General features: G+C 43.5%; 1 protein-coding gene and 1 long non-coding RNA gene across 6 annotated transcripts in view; one reads left to right on the plus strand and one right to left on the minus strand.

The window, feature by feature from the left end:
- The window catches only part of FYN (FYN proto-oncogene, Src family tyrosine kinase), a 265,390-nt gene that overhangs the window by 68,215 nt on the left and 180,482 nt on the right, over positions 1–16,693 (plus strand). The window lies entirely within an intron of this gene.
- LOC132538160 (uncharacterized) overlaps positions 1–16,693 on the minus strand; it is a 75,013-nt gene that overhangs the window by 5,292 nt on the left and 53,028 nt on the right. For both annotated transcript variants that reach the window (XR_009549616.1, XR_009549615.1), the window contains exon 2: positions 6,205–6,360. This is a non-coding gene — a long non-coding RNA (uncharacterized LOC132538160). The remainder of the gene's footprint in view (positions 1–6,204; positions 6,361–16,693) is intronic.

Raw genomic sequence — 16,693 nt, forward strand, 5'->3', positions numbered from 1 at the left:
GGAAATTCTCTTGACTTAGATATTATTATTATTTCTGCTTTGTAGGTGATCATGACAAGTCCTAGACCGGTAATGTTACTGACCCAGGATCACAGCTGATCTCAGGGTGTCTGACTTTGTCTGCCTCTAGAACACTAGCTCTAACCAGCACACCCTCCTTCCGTTTCAGTAAATTCTATCGAGTAGATGAAATTCAACACCACAAAGTATATTTCAATCACCCCTGGGAATGAATAAATGAACTTTATTTCTGGGGGTTCTGCTAAGAAGAGAAATAATTTTTAAATGAGATTCACACTTGCATCTCAAAAATCAGGGTGATTTTATCATGTTGCTCTATAGTTCCCCTTTAGTTCTTTCTTGTGTGGGTCCTATAATATCTACCTAACATTGCAGCCTCATTAGACCTTGGGAAAAGTTTGTCCTTTTTGGGTGAGGGAGCTCTTTCAATTTTATTAAATTACTACTCTTTCGATAATCATAAATCAAGAAGTGAAGAAAACACCAGCTGTTTAATTTTGAAAACACAAAATGCATATTTTGGAAAAAAAATGCAATATTCTAGTACCGTGATACTTTGAATGTACTTGTCTTATAAGTGTCTTATTTCTGATTAAAATTATCCCCGGGGGAGTTGGGCGGTAGTGCAGCAGGTTAAGTGCATGTGGTGCAAAGCCCAAAGACCAGTATGAGGATCCCAGTTTGAGCCCCTGGCTCCCCACCTGCAGGGGAGTCGCTTCACAAGTGCTGAAGCAGGTCTGCAGGTGTCTATCTTTCTCTCTCCCTCTCTGTCTTCCCCTCCTCTTTCCATTTCTCTCTGTCCTATCTAACAACAATGACATCAATAACAACAACAGTATTAACTACAATAAAACAACAAGGGCAACAAAAGGGAATAAATAAATAAATATTTTAAAAAAATTATTCCAGGGTCTGGAACACACTGAATGCTCAGTAGTAAACAGTTGGGCCTCAAGTATGGTATGACATGTACTCTACCCATGTAAGATAGTTGACTAAGTCGGGTGCTGGTCCTTATTACATGCCAGCTTAGCGTGCCAACATGACCTGGGAACATCATGGATGGGGCCAGTGGAGCAGTGCTGTGGTCTTCCTCTCTGGCTGTGAGCAATAGTCTTGCACATGACCCAGGCCCTGGTGCCGTATTTAAAAAGGCAATGAGCAAGCTTAACGTGTATATAAGGGTAACACTGGTATAGCGTGCATACTTGGTACTTGGCATTTTATGGAGGGCACAAAGCTCTCCATAAAGATACTTCGTACATTCATAATATCTTTTTATCTGGACAGCTTCATGCCTCAGACATGAGTTATTACTCAGAGTAGCAGTCTGACAAAGATGATGACATACTCTTCACATCTTCACATATAGATGGAGAATTTTCAGATGAGTCTGGTTGTGACTAACTCAGGGTTGAAGAACTCGAGTGAGGGGCTGGGCGGTAGCACACCGGGTTAAGCACACATGGTATGAAGGGCAGGGACCTGTGTAAGGGTCTGGTGGGAACCCCCACTCCCCACCGGCAGGGGGGTCACTTCACAAGTGGTGAAGCAGGTCTGCAGGTATCTTTCTCTCTCCCTCTCTATTTTCCCTTCCCCTTCTCAATTTCTCCCTGTCCTATCCAAAAATAAATAAATAAATAAATAAATAAATAAATAAATAAATAAAATGTCCGCAGGAGCAGTGGATTTGTAGCATAGGCACCGAGCCCCAGTGATAACCCTGGAAGCAAGGAAAGAATCCCAGTTGCAGATTTGTTGCAGCCTCATCTCTGTTCACAAATTTTGCAAAGTGGTGTGGTTTTTCTACTGTCCAGCACTCTTTCCCCCCCCCCCCCCATTTAAAATTTTTTAATTGCCCTCTATAAAGAAAATGCAACAATTCAGCAACATAAGCATATTTAGTTTCTAAGTATACAGCAAAAGCGTCTCTAGCCATTTGGCCCCCACACACTTCTCTTCAGCTCCACAAAGTGCTCACTAAGCAGATGGCATAGAGGAGTGCTGGTTTATTTACAGCCAGTACAGTAGACTGAGGCATATGTGCTAAGCCCTCTTAGAAGCGCTCCACGGGAGCCATTAACACATCCATTTAGATGAAAGAGGCTCAGGGTTTTGCTGTGGGCATTTCTGTTTCTTCCCTGAAGCATCACCATCTGCCCTGCCTCCTCTCAGAGTCCCAGGCCCCCCTCCCTTCCTGCCTGGTCACAAACCTGTTCTGCATATCACCCTTCATCCACTCACTCACTCACTCACTCACTCACTCACTCACTCACTCACTCACTCACTCACTCACAGTGTTGATAGCAGCTGCTCTCTAGTTTTCACTCAACACCAGTCTGACTTCCACCCAAGGCTGCTCTCACAATTCCACAGACATGTCAGAGCACCTTTCACATGCCAGGCCCTGGGTTTGGAGTGCAGAGGGTCCTCAGACATCTTCCCCGGGAGCTGGCACATATGTTCTTCCTTTGTGCTCTTTCGTTTCAAGGCTACAGTGTTCTTTGTCACCTGTGATGCCTGGAGAGCTAGCAGCTGTTAGGCTGTAAGACTTCATCTATCTGATGAAGCAAACACTGGTTCCTACTTTCTGTACCACTCACCAAGGAACCGTCATTTTTCTCCTCAGGATGATTTGGAGGAGCTGAAGACTTGTGAATAGTAAATCCACAAAGTCTAGCCATGTCTCCTTCTTATTCCACCTTGTCTTTTTTTTTTTTTTTTTTTGCCTTCAGGGTTGTCGCTGGGGCTAGGTGCCTGCACTACGAATCCACTGCTCCTGGAGGCCATTTTCCCCATTTTGTTGCCTTTGAGGTTGTAGCCTTGTTGTTGTCATTATTATTGTTGTTGTCATTGCTGCTGTTGTTGAGTAGGACAGAGAGAAATCGAGAGAGGAGGGGAGACAGAGGGAGAGAGAAAGACAGACACCTGTAGACCTGCTTCACCGCCTGTGAAGCGACCCCCCTGCACTGCAAGTAGGGAGCCGGGGGTTGGAACTGGGATCCTTTCAGCTGTAATGCCTCGATGATTTAAGTAATCCACAGTTAACTGGATGATACTCTCCATTTCATAATCCCAAATTCCTGGTGTATCCACCTGCTTGGCTTACTCTCTGTTTCTCCCCCTTCGAACCAATGCCTCAAGCACCTTTTCAAGATCTCTCTGATCTTTCATTCATTCAGATAAAGAAGCAGAGGGGAGGAAAAGGCCGCATATAGTGGAGTTTCCTCCAGTGCCACACATGGCCAAGGCCCAGGCAGGCCTTACCTGGTCAGTTATCTCTCCAGCCCTATCCTATTATTTCATTTTATTAATTATTAATTATTGTTATTATTGTCATTGCAGCCAGGGTTATCACTGGGGCTCCTTGCCAGCACTATTGATTTACGCTCCTGACTGGCGGCCACTCTTTCCTCTTTTTTTTTTCTTTCTTTTGAGGGGAGAGAAGGCATCACCCAGAAATGGGAGTGGTTTCAGGTGTAGGTGGGGCCCTTAGCTTTAAAGAGGTGAACCTTTGGGGACACACACTCTGGCTTCCAGGACCACCATGTGACCATGAAACCTGTAAGTGGGCCCCCTTCTCCCTCCCTCTCTCTCTCTCTCTCTCTCCTTATATAGCTAGCTCTCTCTCTCTCTCCTCTGTCTCTCTCTTTCTCTTTCCTAACATTTTTTTTGTCCAATAAAGTTTAAAATTACCTGGATAATCATGCTATCATCAGTTCTCTGCTGGGAAAAGGCATGGCAAACTCTCAGAATGAAGGACAGATGCTAAACCCCCCCCACATTCCTTTAACATTTCTATTTTTTTATTTATTTTATTTTTTGATAGGAAACAGAGAGGAAGAAAGACACACCAGTGAAGCTTCCTCTCTCTCCTTCCAGCAGGTGGGGAAAAGGATCTGAAGCCCAAGTCCTTATACCTGGTAACAGGCGCTCAACCACTGCCTGGCCCCTACCCTACGCTTTTAAACCGAGCCTCATAGATTGTAAGCTCTACGGGTAGGCTTCCTGGGGGGTCAGTTACACAGTGTGGAACTAGCTACTTATATCACCTGAGCTATTGGCAGGACAAGGGGCCAAGGATAGAGTAGACACATAAAACATATAGAATACAGATCCAATTTGAGAGACTTTGAAGCACCAAGCCCTATTTTGCTCTTTTCCTTCTAACTTGTCCTCATGAAACTTCATCTTTTGTGAATAAGAAACACTGAAACATGTTGATCATGTTTAATCAGTAATAAGATTTTTTTTTTTAAGTTGCTGTCTACGGGCCAGGTGCTGGCGCACTTGGTTGAGCGCACATGTTACAGTGCACAAGGACCCAGGTTTGGGCTCCCCCCCCACCACCACCTGCTGGGGTAAAGCGTCACAAGTGGTGAAGCAGGGTTTCAGGTGTCTCTCTGTCTCTCTCCCTCTCTATCACCCTTTCCCTCTCAAATTCTAGCTATCTGTAAATAAATGTATACCATAAATAAATGAAGAAAAAAAAAGTTGCTGTTTACTATGGCATGATTGCAGTGATTCTGTTTGCTACTTTTAGGACTGAAGTAGAGTGGAATCTTCTTGGATCTTATTTTTAATACTTTAATCTTAATTTTAATTTCCATAAATCCCCAAGTAAAATTAAAATCTGCATGACCCATAGCATTTGTTTATTTCTAAAGTTAAATCTACAAAAAAAAAAAAAAACCAAAAAACTCACAAATGAAATCCTATCACATGAAACCACAGCTCTTTATCTTACGTAGCTGACGCCGAGGTTCCGGAATTAAACAAGTACTGACTACTTGCTCATCCAACAAGAGTGGAAGGCCGAGGACGGCCACAACATACATCAGCTGGTGCTGGCAAGATCTGCTCCCTGTGCCAAGCGACTCCAATTATTGCTCAGTAAACACACACTTTTGTTCATTGAGAAGCAGTTGCTTGCCAATGTATCATGCAATTATATAGTGGATGGAGGACAATGGATGCATTGTCGAGAGAGTTTTAAAATGAGTAAATAGCAGAGTCTGCATAGGAAGAGGGCCCCAGCTCCAGAGGGAAATCTGCTGATCTGTGGTATTTAGCAAAGTTTGGTGTAAATAAGGGCTCCGAAGGACTGAACACTTAGTTTCAAACAGCTCTTTCAAGAGTGGGGCTGCGGCATAGAGTCGGTAGCTGGATCTGCCCACACAGTAGGATTGTGGGGCAGAGGCACAGGGCACATGGGTGTGTGGATGCTCGTAAAAGTGGGTGTGAGTTTTCAGACACTGGCTTCCTCACATTGGTGTTTTACAGGAACAAAAAGCCCCATACATTGGTTGATTTATTGTTTCCTGAGGTCTAACCCAAAAGGAACTGGGGTACAAATGAACATTTTTGTTCCCCCAAGAGGTTAGAAATTGGGTTTGGGGGTGACTGGAGTTAACACAGGATTGAGTCAACATGTTCAAGAGATTCACAGGTCACGTAGGATATGACTGTTGACAGTGTTGTCTCTGATCTGTCCCATAGAATATGGAGATTTGTACCAGTCCAACATCAAAAGGATTCATGGGCCATGACAGATTGCTTTTGTCATTTATTCCGCCTGGTTGGCCCTGGACTACTTACACTCAGTGAAGCCTTATGTGAATCAGAGTTTTTTCTCTTCACATCACAGCGACTGCCAAAGGCCCCCTCATTAGATGTGAGGATGGGAGCAACGTCCGCTTGTCTCCCTCTCCAGTTATTTATACTCCCGTATTTCATCTCACAACATAACTGTATAAACCTTTAAACCTTAATGTCTGATCATCTATCACAGGCATCTGACATGTGAACATGATAGGATTTAGATTGTGAAACAATTTTACGACACTTTTTACTACTCTCTTTGAGCTGTAACCGGAAGAGCTGCTCCCTTAGTGAAGGAATTGTTTTTATTTACTAGGCAATAAAATGGGTTGCTATTATCTCTCTGATGGCAGTTGGGACAAAAACCTCTGTCTCTCTGGCTCATGAGAAGTACTTATTAGCCTTAGAGCAGTATTTTCCATACTTTCCTCACTTCTCTACCACCTAGCCGATTTTTACCATATGTTTGTATACCCACCTGCCCTTAAACTAATAATTCATGCTAAGTCAAATCTATATTCAAGAGAAACCTTCAGTGGGAAACTGTGTTTGCTATAAATAGATGACAATCCATGCTCTTACCTGTAGAAAACCCCAGCCCTTCAGGCCTGTGCCTTTTCAACGAAGAGAGGCATCAGCAGATATCAATCAGCAAGCTGTTACAGTCAGGCCTCGTCCAGCTGAGGCTGGTGTTTGAGAAGGCTTGAAAAGTGTTGGGAAAAGAATAAGGCCCCAGTGCTATAAGTTAAAAGATGGGCTGGTACTTAGACTGTTAAAGTAAATAAATGTTCAGGGGTCATTGCAACAGAGCCAAGCTTACTGACCTTTGACCTCAGTCAGTACGATTCCCGGTCATGGGGGATGCTTCAGGATCACCTAGGGACACTGTAAAAGGAGAGGTTCCTAACTCCTCATCTTCCATCTACTGAAGAAAAGATGCCTCTGAGGCCCTGGCAGTGATTGTTCTTTGTAGTTCACTTGGAATCCCAAATACAACCATTTTATTGTATCCAAAATATAGGTGACCTTTTGATTCCTGGCACTAGACTCCTAACTTTTGTGTCATGTTTTACTCTTCATCACCTCAGGCAGGAGGAAGTAGGTGAGTAAGAGACAATTCTTGTAAATAAGAATGTTCCTAAAATACACAGTATAATGAAGGGAGAAGGAAAGCTAATGTAAAAGAAGCTACTCTTTCAACGTCTTGGTTGAAAGCAAGTGAACTGATGCATTAGCTGGGGTGATCTGAGCTACCCCCAACTCTGTTCGTTAACGTGTGTGAAATTTGGAGGAGATGGTTTCCTAGTAGTCAGAAAGGCACCATCATTTGTTTAGGGAGAAAAACAAGATTTCTGCAGACTAACAAAGTGTAGGTCAAGATATGAAATGGAGTCAGCTAAATACAAGAGACTTCTCCTCAACCAGTTAAAAATAAGTCTTCTGTTCCAATCATTCCTTTCAGTAGAGTTCATGAGTCACTTCATGAACTCTACTTCACTGTCAGTGATGACACTGAAAAGGCAGGAGCATTTTCCTCTCTCCCAAAGGAACAGTGAAATGAAGATCTTGAATGAAAAGGGCAGTGTCCCAAAGATACAGATTCAGATCCTACTTGGAACAAAGGGTCCATTTCTTTTGGTTAGGCTGTTGGGAGACCTAAACAAACATGTAGGACTGAAGGCCGATGAAATAGCTCGTTTGGATCAGGTGCTGTTTTGCAGTGTGCATGACCCAGGTTCGAGCTCAGCCCTCACTGCATAGAAGAAACTCAGGTGCTGTGGTCTCATTAACTCTCTCTCCCTTGCTGCCTGCCTGTCTCTATCTCAAATAAATGAAATATATACATACAAACATATGTACATAAATACATAATCAGTGTAAGACGAGAAGATTATGTGCCCAGTATGGTGCATACCTTACTATGCACAAAACCCCAGGTTTGAGTCCAAATACCACATAGGGAGCACTGTGGCATCAGGGGAAGTTCCCTGGATGCTGGAGTAATGCTGCGGTGTCTCTCTTACTCTTTTTGCCTCCCCTCCTATTGTGTGTATGGTCTGTCATAAATAAAATGAAGGGAAAAAAATTGGTTCAGCACCTATAGCTTCCAGTGGAGGAGAATATAGAACTTTGGTGGTGGGAATGATGTGAAATTACACCCGTTATAATTCTATAAATCAATATTAAGTCACTAATAGAATTAGAAGGAGAGAGAGAGAGAGAGAAGGAAGTTGGTTCAGGAGCAATGGAAGCATGCATTTGTGAGGCCCCTCCCTGGCATAACCTCTGCCCACCCTCCACCCCCCCAAAAAGAATGTAGAGTTGGAGAGATACTGTGTCTTGTCAAGTGTATCCAGGTTAGTTCCGTTACCACGTACGATACTCTATGGCAGTGAGTGCTGTCTCTCTCTTTATTTTTAATTTTTAATCTTTATTTTATTGGATAAAGGCAGCTGTAAATCAAGAGGGAAGGGAGAGATAGAGAGGGAGAGATATAGAAAGACATATGAAGCTCTGTGGCTTCACTACTTGCAGAGATTTCTCCCTGCAGGTAGGGAACTGGGTGCTTGACCCAGGTCCTTGCGCATTGTAATGTGTGTTTAATCAGATATGCCACCACCTGGCCACACAAGTGCTGTTTCTGTTTCTCTTTCTGAATGAAAAAGTGACCTGGGAGCAGTGAAATCCGAAGTCATGGATGTAAAACTCTTCGGACTTGTGAGATTCTTAGGAAGTGGTACTCCCAGGCCCTTCATTTCTACCCCTGCCCCCACCAGAATTCTTTTTAAAAAAAATATTTATTTTTTATTTATTCCTTTTTGTTGTCCTTGTTTTTTAATTGTTGTAGTTATTATTATTGTTGATGATGATGTCATTGTTGTTGGATAGGACCGAGAGCAATGGAGAGAGGAGGGGAAGACAGAGAGGGGGAGAGAAAGATACCTGCAGACCTGCTTCACTGCTTGTGAAGCGACTCCCCTGCAGGTGGGGAGCCAGGACTCGAACTGGGATCTTTATGCTGGTCCTTGCACTTCACACACGTGTGCTTAACCCGCTGCGCTACCACCCGACTCCCCCCCGCCCCCAGAATTCTTATCAACAAACATGAGCCCACATCTCAGGGCTAAGTTACAATCATATAAGGATAATTAATGGGTAGGTGTATTCTGCTGACTGACTGAGGCAGACCCGGAGCCTCCAGCTATTCTGCGCTGAGCACTGCAGGACTCTAAGTCAGAGTTTCTCCATCCCAAGTTAGTAGTGATTTATCTCACCTTGACTAATGAATAAGGCCTCATAGTTGTTCTGTTTTCCCAAAAGGTTGAACGAAGGTCATTCTGCTTAAGAGTACAATAAAGCACCCACTGCATAGTATGGCAGTATTTTGTTCATTTCAAGCCTTATGCTCTTAAAGGTTTGCTGAAGTGCTTTGGGCTGACAGATTGTGGACATTTAGATAAAGAATCTTCTCAGACGGAATAGACTCGGCATAGAGTTCCTTTTCAGGTGAGCACAGTTGGCCAGTGCAAGGTGCTTCGGTAATTCTAATTGAAGTGGGCCTCATTTGTCCCAAGCGACTCATCACTGACACTCCCCCCCCCAAAAAAAAAAAAATTCTGAAATAGCACTCAGAAACATCTAGAGTGATTTTCCCTAGTTCTTCACATCCCTAGCCTCACCCCTGGAGTTATTCTCATCATCACTCAAGAGCCAGGAGCTTGTGCATTTGGTTTTCATTTTCTGAACGCAAGGTAGTAGGAAAAAAAAAGTTCTATTAGGCTTTATGTGCTCCAGGCTAGCTGAATTACGGTTTGCTGACTCTGGGGAACCCCATGAACTGCAGAGGTGTGCTGGAGCTGACTGCAGGCGAGTGTGTGTGACCAGCTTACAAGAGGACCCCACTCTACCTATTCTACTCCATTCACTTCACCCTCAAAGTGCCCCATGGTCCAGGGGAGTCTTCCTTGGCCTTGAGAGCTTTTGGGGACTGAGACACAAAGGAAAAGATTAGCAAAGAGAAGTGGGCGGGGCATTCTTGAGCGCTGCCTCCCCAGGGCTGCTAGGTCTGCCTCCACCCCAACACTACCTCTCCTTTTGCTTTTTTGCCTCCAGGGTTTACTGCTGCAGCTAGTGCCTGCACTACAGACCCACTGCTCCTGGAGGCTACTTTTTTCCCTTTTGTTGCCCTTGTTATTGTTGTTATTGGTGTTGTTTTGTTGGATAGCATAGAAAAAAAATGGGAAAAGGGGGGAGAAGACAGAGAGGGGAGAGAAAGAAAGATAGACACCTGTAGACTTGCTTCACCACCTGTGAAGCGACCCCCCACCCCCGTAGGTGGGGAGCTGGAGGCTCGAACTGGGATCCTTACTCTGGTGTCCTTGTGCTTTGTGCCATATGCCCTTAACCCACTGTACTACCGTTCACCCCCCCCCCCCAATACCTTTCTTATTCACATAGCTAGCTTACTTTTTTTTTTAAACATATATATATATTTACAACTGATAATTCAGACATTTTAATTTTGGGTTATATATGGCCTTAAAAAATAAGCAGTTGCAGGAGTCAGGTGGTAGCTCAGCAGCTTAAGCACACGTGGTACGAAGCACAATGACCTGCGTAAGGATCCCGGTTCAAGCCCCCGCCTCCCCACCTGCAGGGGAGTTGCTTAACAGGTGATAAAGCAGGTCTGCAGGTGTCTTTCTCTCCCCGTCTTCCCCTCCTCTCTCTATTTCTCTCTGTCCTAACAACAACAACATCAATAACAACAATAATAACTACAACAATAAAACAAGGGCAACAAAAGGGAAAATAAATAAATAAATATAAAATTGTAAAAAAATTAAAAAAATAAGCAGTTGCTTCAGAAGAAGTTGACTCATTCAATGATCAATGACAATTAATTGAATCTGATTGCTCAGCCATGGGGTAGGGGGGTGTGATTGAAAAGTGGTCATTATGTTGGTCAGCAGAGGTGGGCATGGGGAGAGGGAGATCTGAAGTAGGGTATATGGTGACCTGAAGCTAACAGAAGACCAGAAAGAGGACAGATGCAGAAGAAGGGAGAGAGATTTAAAGGGCAGCTGGCTTGAAGCACACAGACTCTGTTTCTAAGGCCCAGCAGTCAGGCCTGGTGTGGTTTTTATTCTGCAAAAGGTAGATTTGGTGGGGCAACCTGGAACCTAATTCTTAACAGCAGCACCTGTCATGAGTAAGGTTGTTAGAATTCAAAAAATACAATATAAAAACAAACCTAGTGGCAGTTGGGCGGTAGCGCAGCAGGTTAAGCACATGTGGCGCAAAGCACAAGGACCAGCGAAAGGATCCAGGTTCTTGCCCCCGGCTCCCCACCTGCAGGGGAGTCGATTCACAAGTGGGGAAGCAGGTCTGCAGCTGTCTCTTTCTCTCCCCGTCTCTGTCTTCCCCTCCTGTCTTCATTTCTCTCTGTCCTATCCAACAGCAACGGCAACAATAATAACTACAACAGTAAAACAACAAGGGCAACAAAAAGGAATAAATATTAAAAAAACAAAAACGTAAAAGACAAACCTAGCATATTCAGTTCGAATTTCAGATAATGACCTTTTTTTTTTTTAATTAAATCTTCGGACATATATTAGTTCCAGAGTGTTCAAGGAGGGGTCTTCAATTTTATCTGGCAGTGTTCAGAATGAAAACTGGATCGACCTTGGTAATAGAAAAGCCACAGCTGAAAGGGGCTGTGGTTTATAGCCTTCTAGCTGACAGAAAGGACTCCAAAATGGGTATTTTGGAACCTCCAACAGCCTAGAAAATGCACTGTAGACCCTACGCAGCTTACCAATACACTCTGGGCCAGCTGATGCTTTTCTTGGGGGTAGCAGTAAGGGCCCCCAAAGGAGATGAGACCATGGAGGAAGGCTCTCATGCTTGGAGAGGCTCTTTGAAAAAAAAGGTCGGGGAGCTCAGTGTGGAAAAAGGCTGACAGAGATTCTTGGAGGTGACCACCCCCTCCTTCCCAAGTGACTGTGAGGGGAAAGAGGCTGGCTACCTTCTGGACGAGTTAACTGAGGGTTAAGGAAGTGAGATGACTACTCAAGTGTGTGTGTGTGTGTGGGGGGGATACCAGCAAAGCGTGGAGCAGAACTGGGTTTCTGATGTCCTCAGTGAGTTCTTTCCACTGCGTAGTGCTGACACAACAGAGGGCTGAAGCCTCCAAATTTCCACACACTGTGACTTTATCTACTTACCCACTCAGGCTGACCTTGTGGGCAGGCTACCCTCATTGTCTTTGCTGCTGGTGTAAGATCCACCTAGGTATCCCCTCATTGTAAAGAGTCTGGATTATGTGATTTTTTTTTTTTTGAGATGGAGACAGAAAGTCAGAGATAAAGAGAGTGGAAGAGATCACGGCACCAAAACTTACTTAAATGAGTGGAGGCCAGGAAGGAACCCGAAGATGCAGATCTTGTCATTTATTGCACGAGCTGCTATTTGAAATAGTTACATATGTTTCCAAAATCGGGCTACTCAGTAGGAGAGAAAAGCCTCAAGTTGTGCTTCCTTGTGGCTTAAAAATTATCCACCAGTGGTTTTGCAATGTAGTAGTGTATTCCTTTGTAGGACAGAAATGTGGTAGGGAAACTGTCAGCAGAAGTCTACTTATAAGCTACCAGAGCCCAACCAGAAAGAAAGAACTGTTCTCGGAAGAATGAAGAAGGGCGTCTTATTGTAATTAAAAAAATAAAAGGCTTCATGGGGGACTTGGCTGCTAGGTCCCCATTTTAAGACAATCAAAGGTTTATTACATGGTGATATAGCAGTACAGAACACTATGTTTTAGGTACAGCAAGATAAGCAATTATCAGCAGGGGTAAGACTAAGCCATGCCCATGAATCCATTAAGTTAGTTACCAGATTTCAGCTACACATGCACAGATCACGAGAGGAGCGGCCATGTCTGGCACCGCAAGCACCCAGGAAAGCAGGGAGCGGGAAGATGGGAGCACAGGGACAGAGAGCTACTTCCAACCAGTGTTATGATGCACCCACAAATGTGGGTTTGCGTGAGTTCTACTATGCTTTTGAAGCTGAGGACAGTCATCTGCTAATTGCATTGGATAGCCCCAGCCATATGCTAATTATGTCCCTAAATCCATGCTGTGTTACAACGCTGTCTCTTCTATGCAAAAGCAACAACACCCCCCTCCCACCACCGCCACCACCCTCCAGGGACTGAAAGGTTTATGTTAAGAGGTATGGGTGTTTCCAAAGGCTGGCTACTGGTTTTTTGTTTGTTTTACTGAATCCTTAAGCATGGCATTCCATCCTATATTTTCAGGGTCTTGATGCTTCTTCCTGGCATGAGGAAGGAAATGTGCTTTTCAAGTTTATTCAGCTTACTGTAGCTCTTGATTTATGCTACGAATTTGAGGATAAGAATATGTCAGTGAGGGCTGAGGGAACAGCATAATGGTTATAGAAAGATGCTTTATACTTGAGGTTTCAGAGGTCCCAGGTTTAATCCTCTTTACTACCATAAGCTAGAACTGATAAAAAAATAAAATGATGATGATGAATCATTGAACCAGTGACTATGTCCACACTATCTTATCCTCTCAAAAAATAGTAAACTGTTTCTTTAAAATTTTTTAATCTTTATTTATTTGATAAAGATATGCCAGATATTGAGAGGGAAAGGGGAAGACAGAGAGGAAGAGAGATACCTGCTGACCTACTTCACCGTTTGTGAAGCCTTCCCCCTGCAGCTAGGGACTGGGGGCTTGAGCCCTGGTCCTTGTGCATTGCATATGAGCCATGCACCTGGTGTACCACTGCCTGGCCCCCAAATACAGTAAACTGTTTGCAGAGGAAAAGGTCACTTATGGAAAAGACACTTATTTTCCCATTCGGTTTGGTACATTCCTTACATGATAGATAGTTGTGACATTTTCTTGGAAAGCAAAATACAACCCATATTAAGATAACAGGGCTTCTTTGGGAAGCTGAAATGCCATTTTTCCTTTTACAAATGACTTCTTTAGGTAATCTGTGTTTGCACTATTTGCTGCTGCAGAATGAAGTTGTCCTTTGTAAACAATTTGTTTTACTCTAGCAGTAATGATATTAAACATTAACTTGTTCGGGTCACAGGTAAAAATACCTGTTATTCAGGTCTTATGTGAGGTATCAGGCATTTTTGTACTTAACTCTGTGCAGATCACAGAATATTAAAAAAAAAATGCTGAGGGTGTGTGATGAGCAAAGCTGGAATCTGATCCACTTTGAACTTTGTGGTCCTCAATTCAGGCTAACTTAATAAGAAAACCCCTCAGAAATTTACTTATGCTATCTCTTAATTAAAAAAAAAAAAATCCAGAGGCCAGGCTGTGGCACAGTTGGTTGAGCACACATGCTGCCATGCTCAAGGACCTGGGTTCAAACCCCTGATCCCCACCTGCAGGGGGGAAAGTTCATGATTGGTGAAGCAATGTTGCAGGTCTCTCTCTCTCCCTCTCTCTCTCTCTTTCTCTCCCCCCCCACCCATTTATCACCTTTTCCCATATCAATGTCTCTCTGTCCTATCAAATATAAGAAAAATAAATAATAAAGAAAAAAATGTATCCTTCAGATACAACTTCATTCCCATAGTCAAGCCATAAAAGCAGTAAAGTTTGCTCCCCCCCAAAGTTTGTTTTTGTTTACATTTATTTATTTATTTGTCTCCAGGGTTATCACTAGGGCTCAGTGCCTGCACTATAAATCTACTGCTCCTGGAAGCTATTTTTTCCCTTTTGTTGCCCTTGTTGTTTATCGTTATTGTTATTATTATTGTTATTGCTGTCATTGTTGGTAGGACAGAGGGAAATTGAGAGAGGAGGGGAAGACAGAGGGGGAGAGAAAGACACCTGCAGACCTGCTTCACCACTTGTGAATTGATCCCCTGCAGGTGGGGAGCTAGGGGCTTGAACCGGGATCCTTACTCTGGTCCTTGCTCTTTGTGCCCTGTGTGCTTAATCCACTGCGCTACTGCTCCACTCCCTGTTCTTGTTTCTTTTTTTAAGAGAAGCTTGGATAAGAAAAAATTCCTTAGCAAAATCAACCATTCTTAAGTGAAATGAGCATAGTATATGGAGTCTAAGTCCTGTCTTGTGATAGAAATGGTTTATACCAGAATGTCTAAAAGCAGTGCCTCTTACAATCAGAGCGTGCTGTCAGTGCTGGGTGCAAGGGGACCTCTAAGCAAACAGCCAGGTTACTCCCCAGATCAGGTGCTGCCTTCTTGCTGCCTGGGGTTAGAGCCTGTCCACCAGTGTAATGCACTGTAGCATTAGCCGTGCAGCACAGGACGCTTCCAGATCTCTTAGGTATGAGACTGAACTCCCAGTCACTCAGAGCAGAGACCTCTCTGTTGGCTACTCTGACTCTAATCCTTTCTGTTTTGGGGTCCTATTATTTACTGGCAAAGATTGTTTCACTGTGGAAGAAGCATTAGGATAAAACGTTAAGGATGGACTAGCAAACACTGACTAGACTTCTGATCTTTTCTCTCCAAATCATGCTATTTGAGCGTTTGTCATTTATACCCATCTTAATTGCAGCCCCCACGGTCTCCCACTCCATCCTCAGAATCATCAGTGCTCCAGTGTTCCCAGGTGAAGAAGAATTTGTAGCAAGAGAAAGTTCAGTCTGAAGCTGGGTTCCCAGAACTTCTAGGCAGAGCTCTGTGTTGCTGCAAAATAACCTATTTATTAGGACTTCTGCTACATCATCTTTGGAACTTAATTCCCTCATTTCCATTTTGGTGGTATTTTTAGAAATCCATGAATAGCATTAACTTGTGCTTTAAAAAGGGAGGAGGCAGGGGGAATAACACAGTGACCAATTTAAGAAGCTCAATTACAGTCAGTGATTCTCATTTTAGATTGTAGTAAATTCCTTCTGTGCCAGGCTCACTGTCTGAGTTTTCTTTTTCTTCCCTTCACCACATTCATTATTCCTTGGGCAAGTTGTGTCTGTCTGTCCTGCTCCACACCCCCATGCTAAACACAGGAATTCATCTGCAGAGCCTCAGCCCTCCAAACCGCTGGAGAGTCTTATTTTTCTTCTCCCTCTGGTCTTTCTCCACTGCAAAGAGACCCACACCTGATTTTTCAGCCCTTCTGGTGCAGTGTGTCATTACTTGGAAGAAAATCAGAAAGCATTTTACATTGCTTATTACAAAACATTAATTGAAGCGCCACTAAACCCAAGGAATTTATTCTCTCATTGATGTGTGCGTAACTCCCATTAACATTAATAAAGTTGTTTAGAATCAAAGAACTAGCAGCAACCCCAACAGAGCATCCATTTTGATCCTGCTTTACAAAGTGACTCATACCCACAAGGCATTGACAAGCATTTGAAATATAATTTTTACAGTTCCCTTTAAAAAAAAAAGTAGAACAATTACTGAATATATCAGCACATATTCATACCCTTCGGAACAAACACTGCCTGCCTTTTGTACAGTCTTGCCCCTCCCAGATAGATATTGCATGCGATGTCCATAAGGAGGCTGGTGTCAGTGTTAAGAGATTTCTTCACCTCTGTAGTGCCTCCCCTCCCCACCCTTTACACTGTCTGGGTGGGGTGTTTGGAGCACAGCAGTAATGTCAGAGAAGCAGGGACCTGGGAAGGAGACCACATCCACAGTCACCCAGAGATAGAGAAAAGTCCTGTAATGTGTTGCTTAATGAAGGACATACATCGTCATTGTCCAAATGCCATAAAGCAAAAGTTCAGAAATCTAGACATACCATACTACTCCATCTGGTACACTGAAGCTACATAGTATCAACTGCTGGGACCACTGCTGTATATGTGATTTATCACTGACTCGTTTACATGACCCATGTTTGAAAAGAGAGATGTTTGTTTCACTGGAGCTATTTGTGCCTTGCTCTGTCTGTATGGTTATTGTCAGTCTACTTCACTGCAGTGAAGAGTTGAGGGGGAGGTAGATTTTAGTCCAGATACTTGTGAAGCTGTTGGAATCCAAGTCCATTTTCCAGTCCTTACAAGAACTGTATAGAATGTGGAAGATGTTTGTCGT

Source organism: Erinaceus europaeus, chromosome 4 (assembly GCF_950295315.1).
Source record: "Erinaceus europaeus chromosome 4, mEriEur2.1, whole genome shotgun sequence".
NCBI lineage: Eukaryota > Metazoa > Chordata > Mammalia > Eulipotyphla > Erinaceidae > Erinaceus > Erinaceus europaeus.